The following is a 12,884-nucleotide window of genomic DNA, read 5'->3' on the forward strand; positions in this document are numbered from 1 at the left end:
CCGGGAGCACGAGCGCGGGGAGCGAGCGGGAGAGCGCGGGGCGAGCAGAGGAGGGTGCGGGGCGAAGGTGCCGCGGGAGAGGGCGGGCCAGGCTTTCTCTGAAAATGGATATGGCAGCCAACAGCCCCAAAGATGATGTTGCTGCCTCATTAAAACCCATTTGGCGACTCTAGGAGTGCTGTGAATATGTTTATCAGTGGTACCTGGTGGGGAAAGAGCTCCCTTCTCCCAGTCACCCTACTGCGTTGATAGGCTTTGGATTCCCTATGGGCAGATAAGAAAACTGATTTTGGGGAGGTGAAATAAACCTGCGTGATCTCAGAGCCGGTGACTGACAGGTCAAGGCTTCAAAGTCACCTTGAGAGATGCTATGGCTCCCATTTGTCCAGAACCACGAGGAAGATCTGAGAATTCTGGCTTCTAGTGGAACCTTCTCAGAAGATAGCCCCAGCATCCAGAATGTCCAGGGCAGGCAGCCAGATCGAAACAAGCAGAACACAACAAGCCCACAGGTTGCAGGGTCTGTACAGAAGATCGTGAGGGGCCCCGTGCATCTCTTGAAGAGACCAAAGAGCCTTTTCACTCATTCAGCGAGTTTCTGGAACACCTACTATATGCTAACTGTTATCGTTGATCTGGTCACTGAGTACAGCTGTGATGGTTCCTGCCTGGTTGGAGTTGACATTGTCATAGCAAGTAGACCGGGGGTGAGGGTGGGGAATGTCCGAAAACCATCCAAGCATTGGGTACCACTAATCCCCAGAGGAGAGAACAGTAGCACAATCCAGAGATAGGAAATGTGGTTGTAGTCAAGTTGAAGGATCTATCTGGAGTGGTCCGGGGAGTCTTTTGATGAAAGGGCATTTGAACAAAGACCTGACGGAGTCAAGCCATGTTGACTCGGAAGAGAGCATCTGAGGTCCAAGGGAGACCAAATGCAAAGAACCTGGGGTCCAGGATCCCTTGGACGGAGGCCAGAGTGGGTGTAGTGGAGAAGAGACTCCAGGATGTGCCAAGTGACAGAGCAGCTGACCTGGTCACCCATTGTGTTTTTAACACAGAAAGCTGAGGAGCAGGAGGGTTTTACACAATAACATCATGGCCTCACTTTTAAAAAAAAAAAACATTTTATGGAAAATGTCAGACATTTACCATAATGGAGATCGAGAGTAAAGATAGAACACAGTGGTGGAGAGTTAGCCTCACAGGAGTTAGCTCTCCGATGATGAAGAGGAGGAGGAGGAGGAGGAGGAAGAGGGGAATTCAAAGCATAACATGTCAAACGGCCCATCTCAGAGTGGTTGGCACTATGGGCATAGGCTCTATGTAGCCCAGGGTGATCGGGGACTTTCATCCCGACTGCCTCGGTGCCCAGGTGCTGAGATTAACAGGCCTGCTTCACCGTGTCTGGCTTGTTCTTATGTTATTTACAGCATAGGATGTATTCTATTTTTAGGAAATGCCCTGCATGCCCTTGCAAAGCATGACTAATCCATACACACCAACTGGGTGGGGCTGGCTAAAGAAGTCTTAACCTTCTAAATTGTTGACTAGATTGGATCTTGTATTCTATCGGTTTCTGAAAAGGGGTTTCTAAAAATTTCTACTGTGGCCACAGACCAGAAACAACCCCCAAATTCTACAGACGATGGATGGATAAAAACATGCAGTGCAGCTGACAACAGAACACTTCCCAACAGTAAGAGAAGAGCTAGTGTTGAGCACAGCTTGACTGATTCTTGGCTGCCTTACACGGAAGACGCCAAGCTTGATTCATCTGCCCAACTCTTCTTATGTGATGTCCTAGAAAAGAGAAGACTTTAGATATGAAAACTGATCGATGGCTTCCCGGATTGGTGTCAAGGAAAAGCTTGACTAGAGTGCCAGAAACCTTTAGGGGTGACAAACTGTAGCTGCCTCCTCGTTGGTAGTGTTGATCACATGATCTCATATACCCCCCCAAAAAAAGACCCACACATTTTACTCTGTATAAAATTATTTATAAAACTTTTTAATGATTCTAAAATAAATTATTAAACATTCTTTCCAATGCGAACATCTGGCCATATCTTCCTTCAGATACTGTCTGTATGTTTTAAATACATTCTTTGAAGGTTTATTTTCATTTTATGTGTGTGATGAGTGTTTCTCTGAATGTATGTCTGTGAACCATGTGCATGCAATGCCCAACAAAGCCAGAAGAGAGCATCAGATCCCCTGGAACTGAAGTTACAGAACCTACTGGGAGTGATTGGGATGCTTCTCTCAAATACTGATGTATTCTCATGGGACTCTGGTTAGTTCTCAGGAAAGGGTTGTTAATAAATTACTGAACCTTTCTCAGTCTCTGCCATCATGTCTTGCTATATAATTTCTCTTGCTCACTGATGCTATCTCCATGGTGAACAGTTTGAAACCAAAGAGTAGCTTACTATAGGACAGATCAATCAGTCCGGTCTCCAAAGAGCTGAATAACCTTCTGTTCTGTATGCACTGCCCAGCTTCAGCTATTTTGTAATAGAATGCTAAAAAACAAACAACAAGAAAACAGAAACCTGTTATAATAAACAGATTAAGGATGAAAGCAGCTTAGGCCAGGATAGTTATGACTGTAGAAATAGAAGATGTTTACAACTGGGCTTGTGCTGCAAACAGAGTCACAAGTATTTGGGTCACAGAAAAGAAGGACCCAAGGGTAGATATGTGGAGTGTCTATGTGATTTCATTTCATATCAAATTTGAATTGCATATTAATCTTTTTACTCAAAGAGAGCACACAAGCCCAGGTCCATGGTAAAATTCTGAAACCTAAGCCCCTGTGCAGGGGCTTGGATTGGCCAGACACCTTCCCCAGTATCCTCCCTAGGCCTTCCCTAGTGGAGCTGCCTGATGTTCCGTGCTGAATCCCATGGCTGAGATCCAGGCCAAGGGACTGGGGAGTAGTTCTGATCTCCCCCACATGAGTTCAAGTGGGATAGTTTTGAGTGAATGGACAGTGTAGGTAGGCTTCCGGTATGAGAAATAGTCTCTAAGAAGCCTCCTTGGCATAACTATAGCCATCCTGGCCATATCTGTCATTGTGCCAGGTAGCACAGCATATATCACAAACACTATAAGACAAACTCTCTAAAACAGTGGCCAAACACAGCCTGCTACTCACTGTTTAGCTAACTGTCTAGCTGACGATGGCAGGCAGCTTTGTACAGGGCCCAAACAGCCCACCTTTACCCATACTAACCCTCTTCCCACATGCTCCCAATTTGCAGGCTTCGTGTCTCACTTTGTGTGGGGGGTTCTCCTCTTCTGCCACTCTGTGAGTCCCCACTAAACTGCACCATAGACTCCTGGATCCACTTCCCTCTTCTTTCCCCTGTGCAGCATTACAGCTGTATTCAGATGCTGTCCCCTGAAGATTTGTGTTCCCCTGAAGTTCTCTAATGTAGACCTGGCACCATGACTATCATCCTGGCCAGCTGCCAGCATTGTGGTCCCATAAGCGTATATGGTTCTCAGGGTCTCTGGTCCCATGCCCAGTTGGTCTTCCCATTTCCACTTGACCTCTTTCTCCTGACTTCTCCGGCTCCTGTTCAGCTATGTGTGACAGTCTTACCCGAACCTCCACCCTGCATCTCATTCCTCCCTTTGCCCTGACATTCTCCCATGATAGATGAACCCCGCCCCACCTTCTCCACATAGCCTCTCAGCTGTCTGAGGGTTGTTGAGGAAATCACATGGTTCTGTGATCACACTAAACTCACAGGAAATTCACCAGCACCCCTCAGCCACGTCCCCTGCATCCCCCTCCTTCTCCTGTTTTTATATTGTGAACTATGTCCTACATTCAGAAGAATGTGTGAATGTCTGTTTACAGCCTGGAGACGATCAGAGTGAGAACGCCCACAAAAGCCACCACTTGGGGAGAGAAGTAGGACAGTGCTGCTTCGGAGAACCCTCTCAGGTCCCTTGGTGGGGACTCGCCCCCAAACCTCCTCCCCCGAGAGACCCTTGGGAATCATTCTGTCGCTGTAAGAACTTCCACTCCAGTGACTATGGTGGGTTTTCACTTTGTAAATAGGGTCATAACTGCATCTCATTTATGAACAGGTTGAATGTCCCTAATCCAAGAATCTGACATTCAAAATGCACCAAAACATGATTTTTTAAAAAATATCCTAAGTGGCAAATGCCACACTTCTCTTCTTGATGTGGGTTTCAGTCAGTCAAAGAGCAGACACTCTAAAGTATGGTAGATGTTCCAGGTTATATGTGTAACATGTATACAGAACACCAGTGAGCTGTGTGTCTGAGTGTGGGCCCCTCCCCCTGGATATCTCACTGTGTCTATGCAAAGATTGCAGGATGTCAACATATCTAGAATTCAAAACATGTCTGGCCTGAGCATCCTGGATAAGGCATACCCAAGCTGTTTTTATTGAGGCCAAATTTGAAAATGGCCATAATTTATTTGTGATGATAATTGTCTGGTGCTCTGATGTGTAAGTGTACCCTAATATGTCACCAGCAAAGAATGACAAATAGGGCTGGGGTTGTTCCTCAGTAAGAGCTTGCCTAGCATTCACGAGGCCTTAGGTCTGATCCCAGCACTACATGAACCAGGATTGCTGTCCTGTAATCCTCACATTCAGGAGCTGAAGGCAAGAAGCATTAGATGTTCAAAGTCATCTTCAGATAAGGTGAAGGCCAGCCTGACTACATCAGACCCTGTCCCAAAAATCCAGACCAAAACAATTATAAATGATAAAAATGTGAGGTTTTAAAAATGCTAATTACTTCAGTTTAACCAGTCCACAACAATATGTACTTCAAAACAACAGTGTATCATAAATATAACAATTTTTATTTATTGATTTTTAAAAGATACTTGTGCCAGTTGGTTTTCGTCACATGAGACAAACCTACATGCATCTGGGAAGAAGGAACCTCATGTGAGAAAATGCCTCCACCAGATGGGGTGTGGGCAAGTCTGTAAGGGCATTTTCTTGATTAATGACTCACTTGAGTAAGTGGTCCCACATTCCATAAGAAAGCAGGCTGAGCAAGCCATGAGAAGCAAGCCAGTAAGCAGTGTTCCTCCATGGCTTCTGCTTCAGCTCCTGCCTTCAGTTCCTGCCCTGATTTTACTGTCACTGATGGACTGTGACATGAGAGTTGCAAGATAAAATAACCCCTTTCCTCCCCAAGTTGCTTTTGGTCATGGTCCCTTCACACAGCAATAGAAATCCTAAGTAGGACATTACTATAATATGCATATTCAATTTACCATTAGTAGGTACTTAAGGGGCTGTCATGGTTTTGTTATTTTGAACACTGCTGTGTGAACAACCATATATAGGATTAGCATTCCTTGAACATCTGTCCTGTGCCAGGTATTAGGACAGTGATCAAAACACTTTAAAAGTCCTTTCCTGCATGGGCATTGCAGAGGTGAGTGGCTACAATATGCCAAGCAAATAGGCCATTTATGTTATACACTAGAAGATGGCAGAGGCTCCCTGGGAACCAAACTCAGGGGACATACACTGCTGGGCTGACAGCCACATGGGGATTTGGAGGAGGGGAGGGTTGTAGGCACCATGGCAGTCCAGCAGAGGGTGAGTTGATGTGAAAGACCCAAAGCAGAAGGGGGTGGGGCTGTACTGAGGCAAGCAGAGGAGGCTCTGTGCCACACAAGGGCAACAGTGACCCCAGATGTCATAGGGGAAAGGGCCCAGACCTGACAACACCAGCTACAAACTCCAGGGTCCCAGGCCTAATTTCTAGCCAACTGACAGCAAGTTTAGACATTCTCACTACCCCTGAACTAGGATTGTGCAGAAACAACTCACAAAACTCAGTTGAGCTCTGTGCTCCAGATACAAAGCTCACATACATCTGAGCTGGAGGTGTACACTAAAGTGAGATGTGTGATTTGCATGTGCAAATCCCTGGGTTTTATCCCCAGAACACATACATTCATGCATACAAACACACATTAAATTATCTTCCAATTTGCTTAAGCCCAGGCATTGGATTAGAACCATTCTTTTAAAGGAATGAGTTTATTTTGGTTCATATTTTCATGGGATACACCCATCCTGGTAGCAGGCTAGCCCCATTATCATGGGAACATGAGGCTTCTTACTTATACCTCAGTAAACCAGAAGGTACAGATGAGTCAGGAAGTGGGCATTGATTATGAACCTCAAGGTCCCCCCACCCTCCCAACCCAGAGATCCACTTCTTCAAACTAGGCCCTACCTCCCAAAGGATCCACAAGTTCCCAGAACAGCACCATCAGCTGGTAAACAAGTGATCAAACACATGGGTAAGCTTATTAAAGGGGATATTTTCCATCTAAACCATAACATTCCAATCCTGGCCTATGACCATCTCATAACACAAATACATTCAGTTCGAGTTCAAAAATTCCAATTATCTTAAAAGTCTAAACATTAAAACTTTTTTTCTCTTTCTTTTTCCCAGGCCTGGGGAAGGGGAGAATTCAGACCATTCTCACCGAGCTTGCCAATGGCTCAATGAGATTCCAAACACTTAAATTTGATGGTATCTCTCCCTTCTTTGAAAAGTGACATTTTCCACCACATTTAAGAAGGAACGGTTCCATTAGTGTCAGCGATTGAGAATGCTTGTCTTCTGTCACAGAAATAGGGGTAGCATCATGAATTTCAATAGCTCCTTGGAAGAATTTGCGGGGTGGTGACAGCAAGCCTCTTCTGGTAGAGAGGACTCTCAGGGTCATTCTCCAACTCTCCTCTTAGGACGCTGGGTTTCCAACCCAGCACATAAACAGCTGGTAAGTTATTCTGCCCCAACCAGTGAGTAAAAATGCTGAACCAAAGGATGAGTGTGATGGGCTCATTAGTTTGTTGCAACAAACCTTCCAAGAGGAAAAGAGATGCGGGATGAAATCCTGGACCACAGTATTTAAGAACTGTGGAACAGCTATGTGTAAGTAGTTATAACAGGAACATCAGGATGCGAAGAATGGGCTGGATACAATATCAATATTAAAGCAAAAATGACATTTTGACTCCCCTAAATTAATGTCAGATAGCAAACTACATATCCAAAAAGTCCAATGGACAGAAAAGTAAGTAAAAGCAAAGCATAAAACGTGCCTTTAAGCACAGCATGACCACGGTTTTCAAACCTTGTCTTTGCCTGCTGGGTGCTAGGCTGACGGCTGTACCCACCATGCCTTGCATGCCCTCTCTTCTGTGCCGGGTTAAGACTGTAGTCATTGTCTTCACCTACACATAAAGGAATCACGTGCAGACAAGCACACATCCTCAAATATGTTATTGTTCACTAAACTTGCCTGTCTGTGCAATTAAGAACAAGAACTCTAGAAGCTTTTATTTGGCTTCTCCTCACCCTTCTCCTGGAGCCTCCACCCCTCTTCTAGAAGTGAAAGTGTTCCACTCTCTTCTTACCTGGTTTGTGAAGAGAAGTCAGAGGGAATTCTTAATGCTGAGCCTCTAAAAAGTATTTTCTTCCTTTGTGTTCTTCCAAGGTTTTAAATTTTTTGATGTGTCTGGGCCACACCTCAAGTTCCTCCATTGATTCCTACTTTTCCTGTTTTCTCATTATGGTGCTGGTCATTTCCATGGGAATGTGTAAGGACGCTCTCCATGCCTCTGCAGCATGGAACTGAGGCACATATTCTGTCTCTGGGCCAAGAGCTTGTGCATGAAACCAGTGTACAGTGTGTATCACTGAGGATTTAACAGGGCTGGAAGGACCTAGAAGGAAAAAGAGGTTTTATATGTCCTGGGCTGAACTTCAGATCCCCATCCTGGACCCATTAGAAAAGCTGCTTTTTTACAAGGCTCTTCCTAGGGTTGTGACCTTGGGTGTGAGATGTCTGGCCAACTGAGAGGGCCTTCATGTCTCCACTGCTCTAGGAGGGTCAACACTAGGACAGACCAGATCCTGGCCACATGTTTACAGGCATCAGTGGCAGTGTGGGGGGAGGCAGAGGTGTTTCTGAAGTTCAGTTGTCATCTCTTTTTTTTTTTGGATATTTTATTTATTTACATTTCAGATGCCATCCCCTTTCTCCATTTCCCCTCCCTAGAAACCCCCTATCCCATGCCCCCTCCTCTTTTTTGGTTTTATACCATTTTAATTACATGCAAATACTAAGGTTAGTTCTAGGTTGAGGAACTAGCAATACAATAGATGCAAATAGTCAAGGAGCAAGCAAGACAATAGACACAAATAACCAAAGAACAAGCAAGGCCACAAACAAAATTCTGTGAACACTCCTGTGATCACTGTTTCTAAGGGCTTATAGGGATGACCAAACTATCTGAGCCAAATTCCCTGTCCTAGCCCAAAGTCATTTTTATGTTTGAAGCCTACTTACTTGCTCTAGCCTAAAATTTAGACTCCTGCCTGAAATTAACCTCCTCCTCCTCCCCCTCCCCCTCTCTCTTCTTCTTCTTCCTCCCCTTTCCCCTCCTCTTCCTCCTCCTCCTCCTTGTCTTCCTTCTTCATCTTCTTTAGACAGGGTCTCACTATGAAACCTCAGCTGATCTTGAATTCTCCATTCTCCTTTCTCAGCTTCCCAAGTGCAGGGATGGCAGGCATGTGCCACCATAGCCAGTCTAATCCAGCTTGATAGAGAGAGTGGATAACTCCTTCTCTGCCTTGGGGGGAGGGGTAGACAGGGGGCTGAGGTCCTTGGAAGGTGGTCACAAGCAGGCAACCTGATGATCAGCACCAAGGACAGCAGCCAGGAGGCCCTTCAGAAGATTCCTGGAGGTCAGATGTTCGCCTGAAGGACCTTCTCATCAACACCAAGAGAGGTCCTGCTGAAGGTAGAGATGCAGCGGGTTGCCCTGTGAATGCTGCAGGCAGACAATGTCCCTTCCCCCTCAGCACAGCTGGTCTCTGCTGACAGTACTTAAAGAATAGGAGGTCAAACACTGATGTGCACAAAGGTGCGGTGCTGGACAGCCTCCCTGGAAAGAAATATACAGTGTGCACCCCCACAGTAGTGAGCAAGTCCCCAGCCTGTGAAGGTTGATCTTGAGAACCTCCATGGCCCATGGTTCTCTTATTTGGAAGCTCAAGGTGCTCCTGGGGACGGGACTGCTTGGAGACCATACAAAGCAGTTTTAGGAAGGAGATGCTGAGTCGTTACAGACTGCACCAGCCACAGCCAGTCTTAGTCCTCGCGTGTCACTCACTGGCTGTGCAAATGTGGGCACACCCCTCAGGCTCTCCAAACACCTGTTTCAATGTCAGCAAATGGTGTCAAGTGAGACCACCTCAGATGAGTGTGGAGATGGCACATGTAAGATACAAGGAAAGCACCCACCAGCAGTACAAACTCACACAATCTCCCAAAATGTCCTCACCAAGTCTAACAGGGCAGGCACTCAACAACTGGGTTTTGAATAAAACATATAAACTCCCAGAGGCTGACAGTGTTTCTTGGGAGTCAACTGATGCCTTGCCTGGGAGAGGGGTGCTATAGCTTGGACATGATCTGGTTGTCTCTCAAAGATCTGTGACTTGGAGCCTGAGTCCCCAAGTAGCAGTATTAGGAGAGACTGTGGGACCTTTAAGAGTTGGGACCTGGTGGGAGGTCCCTGGATCACAGGGCCCCCATCATTAGAAGAGATGAAGGCAGCTCTTGGAAGAGGGTTGTGGTCCCACTCTTGAGTTCTTATCTTTTGCTTCCCACATAGTGACTGACCACCTGCCCCATCCATCTCCTGCCATTATTGTCTGCCATGATGAGACACAGCAAAGACATTCACCAGAATCGAGCCATGCCCTTCTCCTCCAGGACTGCAGGCTAAACAAGCGTATCTTTGGAAGCCCACCTGAGGTATCTGAGATTCCTCAGAATCACCGAAAAGCTCACTACCACCGTTGGGATGCTTGGTCCTTCAAAAGGAAAGATACAGAACCTGGTGGACCAGCTGGGATGCTAAGTGGAGTCGAGACCTCCTCCATGTCTTCTCCTCTCCTCTTTTCTCCACTGGGAAGAGGAGAGCCGTGCACAGAGGTTAGCCCATTTCTTTCTGCTGAGGTGGAACTGTCAAGTGCTCTTGTTTTACTAGAGGTTGAGGTGCTTACCTGGGTTCAGCTTCTAAGCCTCCTCACAGGCGAACTGACTCCGTTATAACTGGGAGAAAAAGTTTTCATGTAGATAAAAGGATTCTGTCACAAATCAGGTGACTAGGGTTCCTACATGCTGGCCTCCAGTGCTTCTGTTTTCCTCCGTGTTTGACAGCAGTGATGATGGCAGTAGGTGAATGAGTAGCAGTGGCACTATTTGATTTAGTCTCTGTGCAGGTCTCAAGGACAAGGAGCCTTAGCCCTATGTGGGAAAAGTCGCGAGCTGACAATTCTCAGGCTGTGGTCTGGGACCCTGGAGATTTTGAACTCTGCACTCTTCTGGTAACCAGGATCTGCAGGCTCTCCTGCCTGGACCCTCCCAGCCTTTATCTGCGCTCTGCTCCTTTGCTCCACTCTTCAGCTTCCCCTCCCTACTGTGGTCATTTTGGTGCTATCCAAAAGTTACATCCATTGTCAGGGGCCACTGCTAGGTTCTGGCATGCCTGCCTCTGTCAGGGCAGCATTCAGAAGCCACAGCTTGGGAGCCCCTCAAGAACTGGGTGCACTACCTGGGTCACTCAGGAGCAGACATTTGTGACCCCTAAAGACTGATCCTAGTGGGTGGATGGGTCACCAAGAGGGATCACCAGGTCTGTCCCCACCACAGAGAAGATTCCTGCACACATTGCTGATGGGTGAGTCCAAGGCAGTAGCTCTTCAGTAGCTAAGTGGAAACCAACACTGGTTGCATGGAGGGCTGTTTAGGAGCCCAGGGTATTGGAAACCAGTCTCCGCCCACTGGGACCCCTTCCAGGCCAGCAAGGACTCCCACAACCATGGAAAAGTAGTTGCCGATAGATTGCACTAAGAGGCTTGGAAGTGCCAGCTGGGCTGTTTGGGAGCCAAGTCTCAGAGATCCTAAGCCAAGCACTGTTCGGGTCAGCCTTGTGTAGTGTTGGGCCCTAGAGTGGTGCCAGGCCAGGCCACATCACAGAGGAGCCCTGAGATCCTCGGATGTGAAGTCACGGCCGGAAACTGATGCTTTTCCCCTAGTCCCTAATGCAATAATCCTCGGCTCTCTGTTTCTCTTTTTGTGTTGCTCCCTCAGCCTGCACTAGTGAAAGTCGCCAAGGAAAGACAAGTCTTTACTGGACACGGCTTTGCAAAACCAGGGAGGTGGCACAGAGGAACGTCTCACAACCCTCTCACTGCCTTGACCCTTAGCACTAGTCACAGCAGTCTCTCCACCCAGGAAGCGCCCCCCGGTGGCCGAAGTAGAAATTGTTCTTGCAGGCCTGCGATTACAAGAGCTAGACCCGCTCCAAATAGCCCTCGGGAGGAAGAGACAGGCAGAAGAATGTGCAAGTCCTTTGGTGATGGAACAGGATACTGTGGAGTAGTGTCACAATTGCTAATTGAAAGAAGAGGCCCCAAGCCCACTGTGGGAATGCCACCCACGGTAAGGTGGCTCTGGGCTGTATAAGAAATTTAGATGGTACCGTTACCTGTCTGTGGAGTCCATTCACCTAACTAGGTTGCCTTGTCTGGTTTCAGTGTGGGAGAGGATGTACCTAATCTTGCAGTGACTTGAGTTGCCAGGGTGGGTTGGTACCTCGAAGGGAGCTCCCCCCTCTCAGAGGAGAAGGCGAGGGAGTATGGGGGAAGGAGCTGTGTGAGGAGGGAGTGGGAGGAGGGAGGCTTTGATGGGGATGTAAAGTGGATAAAGAATAAATTAATGGGGGAAAAAAAAGAAAGTTAGCAGAATATGAGCCAGGAGGCAGCATTCCTCTGTGGCCTCTGCTTCAGTTCCGACCTTGAGTTCTGTCCTGGTTTCCCTAGATAGTGGATCTTAACCTGCAAAAAGCCCCTTTCCTTCCTTAAGGTGTTTTTGGTCAGTGTTTTAGTATAGTGACAGAGAAGCAAACTGGAACAGAAATGGTACTGGGAACGTGGGGCGTTGCTGTGACCATGACCATGTTGGTACCTGGGAAGGATCATGCATTTAGAATTTGGTGCTGGGGGGGGGGGGGGCTGAAGAGATGGCTCAGTGGTTAAGAGCACTGACTGCTCTTCCAGAGGTCCTGAGTTCAATTCCCAACAACCACATGGTGGCTCACAACCATCTGTAATGGGGTCTGATGCCCCCTTCTGGTGTGTCTGAAGACAGCTACAGTGTACTCATACACATAAAATAAATAAATCTTTAAAAACAACAACAAAAAAAAACAACCTCTTCTGGGACCATTTGGGCAACTTTTCTTTTAATTAAGAATCTGGATATGAAACCTATGCTTTACTGACAATGGACACTGGTCACCTGGGGCTGGAAAATCTGCTGTGATTACTAAGACACCAGTATCACTAAGGAGAAATCTTCTGGGGTGAATATCCTCTGGGTAACACACAAAGCTGTGGCCCAATGGAGACAAAGCTGCACCCTCAAGCTGGCAGGCAAACTCGGTAATGTGGTAGAGTCTCCTTTGTGGTATTAGTTTTGAACACGTAACAGGGTCGTGGAGAGCAACTGAGGCTTGGCACTGTGTGGCAGGGTCACAGTCTCCTTGGAGAAACCAGGAGTGGCCATGGATGAAGGTGCAGCCTCAGCTGAGGTGGAAACTCAGCACATAAGGGGATGTAGGGGGTTCCCACCATGTAGGAGGGTCAGAGTCCCTGAAGAGTGGCCAGGAAATTATTGGTGCATCCTTGGTTGCAGCAGGGACCCCAGTTATACTGTAGACTGTCTGGTGATCACCAAGGGCAGTAGTGGATGTGGACTGAAACTGGCCTGA

This window comes from Grammomys surdaster, unplaced genomic scaffold (assembly GCF_004785775.1).
Source record: "Grammomys surdaster isolate TR1022 unplaced genomic scaffold, NIH_TR_1.0 125950, whole genome shotgun sequence".
NCBI lineage: Eukaryota > Metazoa > Chordata > Mammalia > Rodentia > Muridae > Grammomys > Grammomys surdaster.